At 48.2% G+C, this 14578-nt stretch overlaps 1 protein-coding gene across 1 annotated transcript in view; it reads left to right on the top strand.

Annotated features, from left to right (window-relative positions):
• The window catches only part of PAX5 (paired box 5), a 182558-nt gene that overhangs the window by 130721 nt on the left and 37259 nt on the right, over window positions 1-14578 (top strand). The gene's annotated exons all lie outside the window — the stretch shown is intronic.

The raw sequence follows: 14578 nt of genomic DNA, 5'->3' as shown, positions 1-14578 counted from the left end.
TGTCTGCTCTAAAATGCCAGGCAGATAAAATTCAAGCACTCTCTCAAACCTGAAACACAGTGTTGGGAGTCTGGAAGCTCCCAGAGATTCCAGGGAGGTAGATGAGGTTGGTTCAAATGAAGGCATGGGGGCATTGAGATTTGCAAAGTAAGCAAGCACGCTGGTTAGTGATTTCTCAGCGTTGTCTTCCCTGCTCTACAAAGCCAGATTCGATCTTCAGCCAGGGCGAATAGAGGAAGGCCAGTCAGAATTAGTGAAAAGGGGGGATTAAGTAATTTTGGGAAAAGAAATTTAGGTTATTACCTCTAAGTAAGTAACATCGCCTAAACCAGTGGCTAATGAGCCTGTTCCTAGGAGCTGGCCGGGCGGCTCTACGGACTGGACGCGGCTCATCTGCAATTAGCGTGTCCATTGTATGCAGGCGGGTTGGGCTGTTGCAGCTCGGTCAGCCTTTCCCCTCCAGGTGACACACTCCCCCTCTGCACCACCCGGCTCAGCGCACCCTGTAAGCATGGCAGGTCTGAACAAAGGGAGACTTCAGAGCAGCCCTCTTCAAACTGTCCCGTATTTCCGACGCCAGCTGGAGCAAACGGGCCTGGTGGTGGGCGCGCTGCGTGTACACATAGGGCGGCTCTGCGGAGCAGGATTAATCCCCTCGCCGGACCCCATGTCCTGGGCGCTGGGCTGATTTTCTCCCCCTCCCCTTAGGTGGCAGTAGTCCACTCTCATCTGCTTTGACGTTGGTTGAAAAACTTCAGCTTAAAAAAAAAAAAAAAGAAAAAGAAAAAGAAAAACTTCAGCTCATGTCGCTCAGGCATGGCGGACTTTTTCCTATAACAAGTGTCAAAGTGTAATTTTTAAAAAGTTAAGATAGCTCATGTACAAATATAGAAGGAACATGTGAAGATTTTATTCCACTCATAAACTAACAAGGGAACCTATAAAAAGGTAAAAGTGGTTCCAACAGCATTTGAGGATCAGGGGTTTATATCATCTGTTGGGGCAGCATTTAAAAAAAAATGCTGGAATAAACTTGCTAGATTAGATACAAAATTGGTTAATGTCCTACGGGACAAAAAAACCCCCAAACCTTTGGGTTTATCTTTTCTAACTGATAGAAATCTACACATTAACACGTACCTTCCCTGTGTCTGAGCTCTATTCAAATAGTAAAGAATCAGGGCGCCTGGGTGGCTCAGTCGTTAAGCGTCTGCCTCAGGCTTGGGACATGATCCCAGGGTCCTGGGATCGAGCCCCGCATCGGGCTCCCTGCTCGCCGGGAAGCCTGCTTCTCCCTCTCTCACTCCCCCTGCTTATGTTCCCTCTCTCGCTGTCTCTCTCTGTCAAATAAATAAATAAAATCTTAAAAAAAACCCCAAAAAACAACAAAAAAAACAAATAGTAAAGAATCATCAAACGGGTATATTCTCTTCCAGATATGATCCTTGGGTGTACCTGTTAAAAAGTGCCCTGTGGGGGCACCTGGGTGGCTCAGTCGTTAGGCATCTGCCTTCAGCTCGGGTTGTGGTCCCGGGGTCCTGGGACTGAGCCCCATGTTGGGCTCTCTGCTGAGTGGGAAGCCTGCTTCTCCCTCTCCCACTCCCCCTGCTTGTGTTCTCTCTCTTGCTATCTCTGTCAAAATAAATAAAATCTTAAAAAAAAAAAGTGCCCTGTGACATTGAAAGGCTATGCTTCCCACCTCTACGACCTTTTTTTAAAAAAGGTTTTAAATAATGTTTAAAGGGTGTTTCTTAACACACAAAAAGGTTTCTCATGGTTCTGTGACAGAAGAAGGGTATTCTGGGAAAATGCTGGAGAAGAAGTGTCTGTAAGTTTTGGTTTAATGATTGAACCGAGAGAGAATCAGAAGCCTCGGCTTTGAGCCCTCACGGAGTTCCTAGATGATGCTGAGTTGTCTTTCACGGGGGGGCTAAGTGGTTCCATGGCTGGGCCTGGGCTGCTGGAAGTGGAGCCTTGCAGGGCCGTCCGGAGTGGCAGGGCTGAGGCACAGGGCCTGGGAGGAGGTGGCCAGGAAACAGGGGAAAGGGAAGAACCGTCTAACCTGGGCAGGTCAGGGCCACGGAGGAGGGGGCACTGAGGGGATGGAGAGTCAGGAGGGGCTTGGGGCCTGACTGGGCATGAGGGAGGAGGGGTAACTTTGAGGCCGGCATGGCGGGAAGGCCGGGCTGTCACCAGAGAAACAAGGAAGATGGCAGGGGGTTCAGGCAGCCCTGGTGACTCAGGCCCCAGTTTCCCAGAAATCACCTTTTGTTGTGCTTCTACTCTATGCTCTGGTCTGTTCCGCCCTGTGGGGTGGTTTCCTCTTCGGCAGTTACCTGGATGCCCAGGTAGGGCTGATGCCCTGTAAAAGCCTGGCAGCTGGTGAATCTGGTGGGGGTGGTGACGGTAGGGTGCTTCAGACAGGACCCGAGGGCCAGAGGCTGGGTAATGGGAAAATTGGCAGCATGAGGGCTAACCATGACCCTTGGACAGGTTTTCTTTGGCCCCTGGTGTGTATTTTTTAAAAACTGGATGAATGTCAACATCCACATAGGCAGGAGATCTCCAAATGAAGTGAAACCAGAGTTCCAGCTTCTTTTCAAAATTAGCCAGAGCCCTGAGAGGAGGCAGAACTTACCTGAGGTCACACAGCAAGTCACCATTGCCCCCACTTGGGGTGTGCAGGTTTCCTGGGCATTAAGAGCCCCCAGTTGATGGCCTGGCCAGTTTGGGACTTCGCCTTTCACAGCCAGCTCCACCATATCCTTCATAGCTTGGGTCTTGTGTGTGGAGATCCCTCTCCTCAGGGCAGAAACTCTGGCCCAGGGCTGTCAAGGCGGGCAGACACACTCTGGCCATCGAGCCATAGCCAGCATCCTGCCCCCACTTCCCGTCTTGTTCCCAATAATTCATGCTTCTCAGTGGCTTTCTTTCTCTCACACAGTCAGGTAGATAGAGGGGGAGTTTGGTGGGTGCCTTGTGGTATTCAAAGTGAAGGGTTTTCACACTGTCAGGGTAATGAATTCTGTAAGGGTTTGAAGCAAGGGGCTGGGAGGATCTCTGTGTCATGTGTCTGGGAGTGACAACCCCAAGTGGTTAATTACTGCCACACAATGAGAACCGAGCTGGTAGCAAAATGAGGTAAGTTCATTATGAGTTAAATTTGAAGTTAATTGGATTCACATTTCCCCCCATTAGTGTACATAGAGCCTACCTAGAAATGGGCTGAATAAAAAATAAAAAGTTGCATCCAAGCAAAAAAAAAAAAAAAAGGATAAATCAGGCCTGGTTATCTCATGGAGCTCATGATGAAAGGCTTTCCAAGATGTTGGTGAGCCTGGACCAAAGTTTCTTTCAGATGGTAAAACCTGTGACATTTGATTCTTTTCATCTTGGCAGACATTTTCTGAGCACCTGTTATGTGCTGAACCAGTACAGGGGAGGGAGGGACTCGAGTAGCTCTTGCTACCTGGGGACCTCCAGGCCAGAGGCAGAAAGAGGCCAAGTGCCCCGTATGTTGGGGAAATGAGAGGGCATCTGGTGCCAGAATGCCTGGGTGTGGGTATGGCTCCATTTCTTACTAGCAGTGGGACCTTGGGCAGGTACCTCATCTCTCTGTGTTTTAACTTCCACATCTGTAAAATGGGGATCATAATAGAATTTTTTTACCAAGTTTTTGAGGATTAAAGGAGTCAATATCTGTAAAACACCGAGAACAGTGTTTGGAACACTGCCTTGTGTTCCACCAGCGCCTGGGTGATGTAAGTGCTACAAAAATGTTAGCTGGAACAGCTGTGGGACCTTGGGGGGCACATCAACTGCTTGGAGCCTTCATTTCCTCATCTACAAAGTGGGGATAAGAACAGTACCCACCTTCTGGGGCTGTTGTGAATGTTGACTGAAATGAGGCACAGGAAGTGCCCAGCGCCAGACTCATAGGAACCTCTCGGGGAGCTGTTGCTCTGTTGGTTGACCAGTCACCAGAGTGGCCCAGATTCAAGGCAAAGGGCCACAGACCCCATTGCCCCCTGAGAAGGGTAGCAGAGAGTTTGCAGACATGGCAAGCATCATTGTTTCACTCCCAACAGATACCCTCTTTTCCTAATGGTAAAAGGAAGCGTGAGATTCGAATGATTGTATTACTTGCCAGAGGTCACACAGCTAGTAAGTGGTGGTGCCAAGATCTGAACCTTGGGAGGCCCACGTGACTCCCAAGTCCACCTCTCCTCCTTGCCCGCCTCCCTCTGCCGCCAGTCTCAGGAGTCCAGATTTGGCTCTGGAGGCAGCTGGGGGCAGAACAGGTACCGGGGGCTTCAGGCCCCCTCAAGCCCGACACACCCTCGGTGCTGGCTTGAGCCTCTCCTCCCTGGGGCTGGATCTGCCTTCTGGAGGTCACGTCCTCCACAGAGTCAGCCAGGGCTTGCCTCGCCCCACCCTCTCCCCAGAGGCATCCGGAGAGCTCACACCTTCCCTGCACTTCTTTGTATTTTGAGCATTCCAAAGTCAGGCACCTCCAGGATCCGTACTCTGCATTGGTCCCTTCCCTACCATTGTCTCCCTCCAAGGCTTTTTCCACTGGTCATTTAGAACCTAGACTTGAACTTCCCTAAGGGCTCTGGCCTGGAATTGTGTATGGCTCTGTGAGCTACTGCAGGGACTTGGGGAGGCCAGGAGGGTTCAGCTCCTGGGCTTCATTTGTGCCAGAGTGATGCCCACCAGCTCCTCATTCTTTTGTACAGCTGCACAGAACCCCACTGTGTGTACATGCCACAGTTTATTCACCTGTTTCTCTGCGTTTGCACATTTAGATATGGTTTCTAGGATTTTGCAGTTACAGATGATGTTGCAATAATTAACCTGTGTATATGCATTTTGTGTATTGCTGAAAGTATATGTATGTTCAAGGTAAATCCCTAGAAGTAGAATTGCTTGTTGAAAGGGTAGATGCACGTATAGTTTTGTTAGATACACAGCCTCCATATGGAGTTGTACCATTTTGCATTTAATTTGCATTTCTAGTATTATGTGTGAACTTGCACATCTCTTCAGTTTATCTCCCGCCTCCCTATATATTCTGGTGAGTTTTCTGTTCATGAACTTTGCCCATTTTTCTATGGGACTTTTGGTCTTTTCCCTTTCCTTCTTACAAGTTCTTGATACATAGGGATAGTAGCTATTGATTCCACTTTTTGGCTATTATGAATAATAGGGTGTTGAGCATTTGTGTATACATTTTTGTGTGGACACAGGTTTTCATATTTCTTGGGTGTATACGTAGGAGTGGAATTGCTGGGTCACATGGTGACTCTACATTGAACTTTCTGAGGTATTGCCAGGCTTTTCCAAATGGTTGCACAATTTTACATTCTCACCAGCAGTGTGTAAGGGTTCCAACTTTCCACATCTTTGGCCACTGCTTGTCATAACCTTTTCTGATTATTGCCATCCTAGTGGGTGTGATGTGGTGTCTCATGGTGGTTTTGCTCTGCATTTACTTGATAGCTAATGGTGTTGGATGTCTTTTCATGGACTTCTTGGCCATTTGTGCATCTTTTTTATTCAGATGCTTTGCCCATTTTTAAATTGGGTTATTTTTCTTTTTATTATTGAGCTGTAAGAGTGCTTTATATATTCTAGATACAAGTCATTTATCAGATATATGACTTGCAAATATTTGTTCCCATTTTCTGGGTCATCTTTGTACCTTCTTGATGTCCTTTGAAGCACAGAAGTTTTTAATTTTTATAAAGTTCAATTAATCTGATTTTTCTATTGTTGTTTGTGTCATATCTAAGAAAGTACTGCTTAATCCGAGGTCATGAAAATTTATGCCTCTGTTTTCTTCTGTGAGTTTTATAGTTTTACTATACACTTAGGTCTTTGACCCACTTTGAGCTAATTTTTGTAGGTGGTAATGTGCATCTCTCTGGTTTTGAGTCATGGTTAGAAAGCCTCTCTCTGCAAATGAGAGAGGAATTCACCTGTGTTTTCTTCTGGTATTTGCATAGTTTATTTTTTACATTTAGATCTCAGATTCATTTGGAGTTTATTCTGGTATATAGTATGAAGAATCCGTCTATTTTATCTTTTTTAAAAATGGCTGTCCGGTCGTCCTAACACCATTATAATAAAAAGTCCATATTTGCTCAAGTGATTGGAGAGCCTACCTTTGTCATGTGTTAGATTTCCATATGTAGTTGGGTCTATTTTTAGACTTTCAATTCTGTCCCATTGGTTTTCTGTCTATTCATGTGCTGGTATCACACTTGTAATTGTGAAGACTTTGTAGAATGTTTTAACACCTGGGAGGGCTTGTCTCCTTGAGGGGAACATTTTGAGTAACCCTTCAAGAATAGCATTTAACTAGAAGTCATGTGTCATGAGTTGAAGTCCCTGTTCTACTACTTACTCTACAACCTTAGGGCAGTCAAAGCTCATCTCTGAGCCTCGGTTTCCTCATTCATATAACAGGGCTAGGTTCCTTCCTTTCACAGTTGAAAAGAATGAGTTCTTTTGAACTAAGTCTATCTCTTCTGGGGAGCAGTCTTTGTCTTGACTAAAGTTCTGTCCATACAGAATGTCCATACATTGCTAATAGTGAATAAGGCCAAGTCTTGATTATTCTCTCTGGAAAGAGGGAGCAACACATGAATTGTCCAGGATGTACTTATGTGCCATTAATAGGAAGAATTATGCTAAGATCCTAAATCACTTATTTGCAAACACATTATATGCCATCAATAACATTCAGTGCCATTGCAAATGATATAAACCATTTCTTCCTTGGCAAAAAAAATGATATAAATACGTGTTTTGAAGTCATTAAATTCAGAAGCATTCATTCTGGTATCCCGTTGAGTCTAGAGGCCTGAGTTAGAGCTAAAAGGAGCAGTAACATCTTAGCTGTCTTGTGTTGGCCAGTTGTTAAAACCCCCAGCACTGGAGACGTGCCTGAAATGTGTTGGGGCGGGGACTGAGAAGGGGAAAGTGCCCATACACTCCAGAGTCACAGCATCCCCAGCTCAGTGCCAGGAGAGTCCTTTTAGGCATCAAAGCAAATGTGGGGTTTAAATTTACTCTGTGGGTTCCCACCAGATGGTGTCCATCCTCCACTTAGATTTGGACAGGTGTCCTTAGAAAGTCCCAGGCAGAGTATTCTCAAGCAGAGAATAATGATGAAAACAAGAACTGTTAACATTTATGAAGTTTAGTATCGATCAGCTATTGCCACAGTATCGCTGCTTAGCAAACCACCCCAAAGTTCAGGGCTTAAAACAACAATCATTTCTTCTTGTTCATGTACCTGGGGGTTGGCCGGGGGTTGGCTAATCAAAGCCAGGCTTGGCTCCATTTGTAGGCTGGGTCCGTCTCTGCTCCACATGTGTCCTTCCTCTTGGTAGCAGGCTAGCCAGAGCCCGTGCTCAGGGTGATGGTGCACATGCCCGAGGAGCTCAGCCCGCCACACCAGCATACCGTAAGCTGCTGCTCGCTGAGTGTCTGCTAACCTCCCATTGGCCAAAGCAAGGCACGTGGCTGAGCCCAAACCGAAGGGGCGAAGAAGCCCACTGCACCTCTAGGAGGCAGAGGTTTCTTTTTACTTTTTCATAAAACGAAATTTACCTGGTCTAAGGAAGTTTAACATGTTTTCTTCCCAAACGACATTTTTGGTGTTGGATTACCATTTCTTTTCCAAGATGACGGTTACCGCCGTGGGGTTAAAGGGTTGGGGCCCGCAATCCAGTCTTCGGCAGGTGCTCGCTGTGGGCTGACACGGTGCCGCGCCATCCCCTCACGGTGCCCGTGGAAGACGCATGTTCCTCTTACCAGTGCAGGGTGGCACAGGGTGGTGGCGGTGCAGACTGGCCAGCCACCCTGGCTGGGGTTCAAACCTGGCTTCCTTACTTACTAGCTGTGTGACTGGCAAGACACTTAAACTTTCTGTGCCTTGGTTTCCCCCTCAGTAAAATAGGGATCATAGGTAGCTCTCGAATAGGGTTATTATGGGAATAAATGAGTTTGGGTGTATCTGGCTCTCTGTTAGCCACTGTTTGCTCTAAATAAGGGTTGGCTACTATTATCCTCAGCTTATAGATGAGGACACGGAGGATCAGAATGGTTAAGAAATGCTCTCAAGGCCACACAACTAGTAAGTGGTAAAGCAAGGATCCAAGCCTGGGCAGACTGAATACTCTTTTTTTTTTTTTTTTTTTAGATTTTATTTATTTATTTGAGAAAGAGAGAGAGACATGAGTTGGAGGGGGGGGTGTTGTGGCAGAGGGAGAGGGAGAAACAGACTCCTTGCTAAGCAGGGAACCTGACTAGGGGCTCGATCCCAGGACCGAGAGATCACGACTTGAGCTGAAGTCAGATGCTTAACCAACTGAGCCACCCAGGTATCCCCAGCCTGGATACTCTTAATTGCTGTGTTCTGCTACCTTCCTTTCTATATTGAGCCTCCCTGTGACTTCTCCACAAGATCTCATAAAGTTTATTGGGACTTTTGTAAGTTGTGAGGATTAAATGGAATAATGTTTCTGAACAGCCCACCCCAATTCCTGGCACAGAGTAGGGAGGGTTCTGGAGGCTGGAGATGTCACAGATACAGTCTGTCTTTCCCTTTGTTGCCCACCACAAGTGATAACTCAGACTTTCTGCTTTTGTGGCCAGTCCAAGGAAGGTAAATGTAGCCACAGGCCTTTGATTGTAGGGACATTTGCTGGATGAAATTGGAGCCATGGATAATGCAAAGGAATCCCCCAGCAACAGGGAACTCCGAGGTAGGGGTATTTGTAAGATAAATGTAGCCATTTTTCAGCTCCTCACTGTGCACGCTGCTGTCCTCATGGGCTGGGAGGAGGGACTGGGGATGGCATGAAGCCATGGCATGTTGGCCCAGTCCTGAACCCTTGCTGGAGCTGACCCAAGTCCCCACTGAGGCTAGAAGCTCAGAGAACTGCTTGCCATTGCCCTAAGGAGTATGGATTAGCCCTCTAGGCAGCAGCTCAGATTAGAGGATTGATTGTGGAGGTTCTAGAGCTGTGGGTGCAGTTGGATCTTAGGGTAGAACAATCTATTCAGAGCTAAACTATCCTTCATGTATATGCACACAGAGACCAGTATGAGCTTTGGGGACTCTTGGAGATCACTGAGCTAAGAGCTCTCTTTTAAATTTGGGAAAGACTAAGGCTCAGGGTGGAGTGGCTTGCCAGAGGTCCATGACAGTTCAGTAGCAAAACCGGTAAATGGGCCCTGGATGTTCTTTGTGCCCTGCTCCCCCACCGGTAGTTCTGAGCACTTGCTACCTGCCAGGCACAGTGCAGCCCCACCCCCATGGAGCACATAGTCTAGGTGGTCTGGCAGACTGAGGTTGGCGAGTTTCTTTCCAAAGGGGCACTGACAGCCGCTTTCTCTCCTGACTTCTGGCAGCCCGTCTTTGACCCCCACTCTCTCTTCCTTGCTCCAACCTGCTCCCCCCTTCCAGCTGCGAACCTGAGTAATTGACCTTCCTAGTTCTCCCTCCTCCCCTCCTTCGTAGCTTGTTATCTCCCACCCACACACCCACCCTCTACCGCCACCAAAGAAGCTCAGGCAGGAGCCCAGGCACCTGGGTTCAAATCCCAGCTCTGTTTCCTCCTAGCCGTGTGACCTTAGGCAAGTTATTTAACCTCTTCGTTCCTCAGTTCCTCGGGCATGGTGGTTGTTTGAACCTCATGGAGTTGTCAGGTTGATAAAACGAGTTAACGTATGTAAAAGAGTGTCTGGCACAAAGTAAGTGCTGTCTTATCATGACTGACATCTCCCCTAGCTCGTCTGTTCCCCTGGCACGATGCTCCCTATGCACTGGGACGGGGTGGGGAGCAGAGGGACCTGCAGTAGATGCCGGTGCCACAAAGACTTGAGGGGCCTAGAAGACACTTCGCAGAGGAGCAGGCTCTTGAGGGCAGAAGTTGGACACTGGATGCAGCGTGGAACTGATAGGAATGGGAGAAGGGCAGTTAGAAAGGGAACAGCTTGAGCAAAGGCGTGGGGATAGGAAAGGATAGGGCAGGTTTGGGGAATGGCCCCGGGGGTGGGGCTAGTCAGGGTTGATGAGGCTGGAAAGCTCACAGGTTAGGGGCACAGACTGAGGAGGGCTTGGAAGCCAACCTGAAAAACCTGTACTTGATGGGAGAGGCGCTGGGGAGCTGCTCAATCTAGAACGATATTCATTCTAAACACCCATTCCAGCTGTCTCAACAAACCTTTTCACTGGTTCTGGTAGATGAGCTGGTTTTCCAGGCTCACGATATACCCAGCTCATGATAATTTCCCTCACTGCCAGTGTTTATCCCTCTTGGGTCTTTATCTTTTCTTCTTGTACTGGCTCAAACTTTTAGAACAGTTTTCAGTGATAACGGGTTTCCTTGACATGTTTTTTATTTTAATTCAGAATGTTTCAAGTATTTCACCAATTAAGTATGACGTTGACTCAAGATTTAAGATCAATACCAGATCAAAGAAGTGTACTTCAGTTCTTATTTACCAAGAGGTATTGTAAGGAATTAGTATTGAATTTTAGCCAATGCCTTTTCCATAGCTTTGATATAATCATATGGTTTTCAACTTTTGATACATTACTATGATTTCCCAGCCAGTGCTTTAATACTGAATCATCCTTGCATACCTGGAATCAACCTTATTTGTTCATGGTATATTGTTCTTTCTAATATTGTTTGATCAGTGAGACCGTAGATTTTTTTTTTTTTGCGTGGATATTAATAAATTGTGACACTAGCCTTTAATTTTCATTTTTGTACACCTTTGTTAAGTTTTCATATCAGGATTATGCTAGCTTGGAAAAAAATGAATTGGGAAGATTTTCTTTAGTTTTATATATCCTGGAACAGTTTAATAACAAAAGTATGTGTCCTTTGAAGATTTAAAAGAACTTGCCCCAAACAAAAAGAAATGAAACTTGCCTGAAAACTAAATGGACATCTTATTTTTAAAAATTATTTTAAGAAAGAACCTTTTCTATTTCTGCCGAAGTGATTGGGCTGTTTGTGTTTTCTCCTTCTCAACTTAATTTTGGTAATTCATGTTTTCCTAGAAAATTGTACCTTTTGCTAAGATGTCCATATGTATTAGTATAGAGCATCTTGGCAATTTTTTTTTAAGATTTTATTTATTTGATGGAGAGAGAGAGAGACAGTGAGAGAGGGAACACAAGCAGGGGGAGTGGGAGAGGGAGAAGCAGGCTTCCCGCCGAGCAGGGAACCCGATGCGGGGCTCAATCCCAGGACCCCGGGATCTGAGCCGAAGGCAGACGCTTAACCGACTGAGCCACCCAGGCAGCCCGCATCTTTGCATTTTTTAATATATTTTCCATGTCTCTGGTTGTATCTTCTCCTCATTCCTTTTATTTTTTTAAAGATTTTATTGATTTATTTGACAGAGAGAAACACAGAGAGAGAGGGAACACAAGCAGGGGGAGTGGGAGAGGGAGAAGCAGGCTTCCCGCTGAGCAGGGAGCCCATTGCGGCTCTATCCCAGGACCCTGGGATCATGACCTGAGCTGAAGGCAGACGCTTAATGACTGAGCCACCCAGGCGCCCCTTCTCCTCATTCCTTATTTTGATATTTGTGTCTTCTTTTTTGGATCTTGCCCTAGGTTTGTCTGTCTTATTGGTCTTTTCCAGTAACAATTCTTGGGTGCATTTATTGTTCTGTGTGCTTTTCTCTGTTTCCTAATTCTTTATCTTCTGCTTTTTCTTTATCAATTCCTTCCTCCTCCTTTCCTTAGGTTCATTTTATTACTTTTTTTTTTAGAGGGGCGGGAGGGGCAGAAGGAGAGGGAGAATCTTAGGCAGGCTCCATGGCCAGCATGGAGCCCGATGTGGGGCTTGATCTCAAGACCCTGAGATCATGACCTGAGCCGAAATCCAGAGTCGGATGCTTAACCGGCTGAGCCACCCAGCCACCTCATTTTATTACTTTTTTAATCTGGCTTCTTGAGTTGGGTGCTTTGGTGAGGCACTGTATTTTCTGCTTAAGGGATCAAGGTTTTAAAGCATATGTAACACTGGCAGAAACTGTTGGGGTTCTGACCAAAGGCACAGCTTCTTGTTGAAGAAAGAATGCAGTCCCAGGAGGCAGGAGAGCTGCATTCCAGTCCCAGGCTTGCCTCCAGTCGACTGAGTGTCCCTGGGCAAGCCCCTTCTCTTCCCACGACCCTCTTTCCCATCTCAGGCAACCAGATGTGGATCTTGTGAGGCTTGGCCCCCATGTGCTCCCTGCACCAGGCAGCCTCCTATCAGGATAATGCCATCTGTCTTTCAGGAGGCAGATTTGGCCTCTCTCTGATGTGGTCCTGGCTCCTACCCCTACACATATATCCACAAAAACTGCGTAGTTGAATTTTCTTCTGCACGACAGAGCCGATAAGCAATGGTCATGGTGTGGCCTGAAGGCAAGGCTCAGCCTGGGTGACGTAGAGCCTCTGGATTCACCATCAGACGCCCCGCCAGGTGTATGTGCGTGGCAGTGGAGCGGAATGGCTAAACACGTGACCTCTGTCACTGCATTTGTGGTTTGTCGTCTTCATCAGGGGCGTGAGCCTGGGGATGGTGCTGGGGCTGGAGCTCCACAGCCTATCAGAACAGCTCCCGCCACGACTGCTTTCTCTGCATGTCTCACAGTCTGGCCCCTGGCATTTTGATCTTGTACCAGCTAGCCTGACACGTAGGCTCACTCCGCTTCCTCAGATACCTTCTCAGCAGCCCTCGGGTCACCAAATCCCTGTGACCGTGTGCAGAGGGCTCCGTGTTGGGTGTGAGTGCTCTTCCCACCCCCGCCAGGATGCTGCTTGAGGCAGAGGAGGGTCCTGGGCTGATGTTAGGAAACCCGAGCTCGTTGCTCCCCACCCACCATGGGTCTCAGCTTTGCCATCTGCAGAATGGCGACAGGGCTGGTCCAGAAAAGCTTCAAGGGCCCTCCCTTCACTGATTCTTGACCACGAGTGGAGGGAATTTTATGAGCTCCCGAGAGATCAGGGGCCCTGTTGGAACCACTTCTTTCATTCACTTAACAAAGATCTGCAGGCCTCTGCCATTCTGACGTTGGGTGCAAAGACGTGACCCTGGAGACAGGAGCTGCCCTAGGGGGCTATAAGCGCGGGGTCAGAGGAGGATGAGAGAGGGAGGCATACAAGGGCTGGGGAGAAAACCTCCTTAAATGACCTTTATTAGAATTGGTCAGTTCCACCGATTCCAGTTTTTTGTTTAATGTCAGCTCTTGTGGGGGCTCAGAGGTAGTTCATTTGCTCCCCTTCCAATGCCCCATGTGAAGACACACGAGCAATGCTTGTTGCAAGCTGGGATGCCCAGTCTAAAGGCAGGGAGGTGGTGAGCAAGGTCAGGGGAGGCCACATGCCTTCTGTTCCATAAGGTTCTGGAAGGTAAGCAGAACCCTGTGAAATGAGGCAGCCTTTGGCTGTTGGCTGGACAGTCTTTGAAGGACTGGCACTAGAAAGGCTGTTGGTTTATCTGGGGAACGTTCACGGCCCATACCGTGTGCTGGCTTGGATTCTTTGGGGAGTGTTGATCAGAGGTGGTCTCTCTCCTTGGGCCACCTGCTAATGGGCTGAGCTCAGAGTCATCTACCTGTGGTAGGGCCTGCACCAAGTCGCTGGGCTCCAGGAGTCCTTCCTGGGACTTGGCCTGGCTCTTCATGGTCAGGAGCTGCCCCCACCCAGTCTCCAGTGTCCATAATCAGAGGAGGTCAAGGTTCCACTTTCCCTCCCTTGTCCTAAGGCCACCTCATTTCCCTCCTGCCTCCCAGGATGGCTGAAGCAGGTGTATCTCCTTCTTCCAGGAGCAATTGGCAATCCCACCCGTAGGGCGGGGTCTTGTCCTCAGGGCCCACCACCTAATCACTGAACAGTCGGATTGCCCAAGATCTGGGTTCCTGAGCCCCGAACACCCTGTTACATACACATAACTGGTGGTGCTTGAAAGGGCCGGAGCTCTGCTTTATCCCTAAGAGGCGGCCAAAGCTCAGTGCCATCTCCCTTACAGAGTTCTGCTACCTGGGCTTTCTTCCACACAGCATGAAACCCAGCATGCTTGGACACCCCATTCGTTCTGCCCTTACTCGGGACCTACCAGGTGCCAAGCCCTGTGGTGGATGAATGAGGTGTCCCCCCTGCCCTCCAGGAGCCGGCAGCCTGCAAAGAGGTGAACACATACCCACCAGAATGTCTGCCCCCCAATGGCCGAGGCCTTAATCTCCACGTCCCAGTGCCCAGAACAGTGTCAGGTGTGAGGAGGTACACTTCCTGCACCTTTGTCGAGTGAATGGCGAGCTAGGGCAAAGGAGGAAGGACTGAATAAGGACCAGACCCACAGCTGAGGGTCTGAGGAGGAGGAGGAGGAGGGAGGTGTTGGAGCAGGCCTTCGCGGGCGCGTGGTGTTGGGCTGCCTGCAGCTGGAGGAGAGGGTGCGTGGCGCAGAGGCGCGGCAGAAGCAAAGGTGTGGACGGGGAGAAGTCCAAGTCCCCCTTCAGCTCTCGCGGGGTGAGCTGGCCGGAGCTCCGTTTTCCC

Source organism: Mirounga angustirostris, unplaced genomic scaffold (genome assembly GCF_029215605.1).
Source record: "Mirounga angustirostris isolate CCGP_5_RB_7025 unplaced genomic scaffold, mMirAng1.0.hap1 SCAF_15, whole genome shotgun sequence".
NCBI classification, from domain to species: Eukaryota; Metazoa; Chordata; class Mammalia; order Carnivora; family Phocidae; genus Mirounga; species Mirounga angustirostris.
Note: the sequence above shows the minus strand (reverse complement) of the source record. Positions and strands in the feature narration are given on the sequence as shown.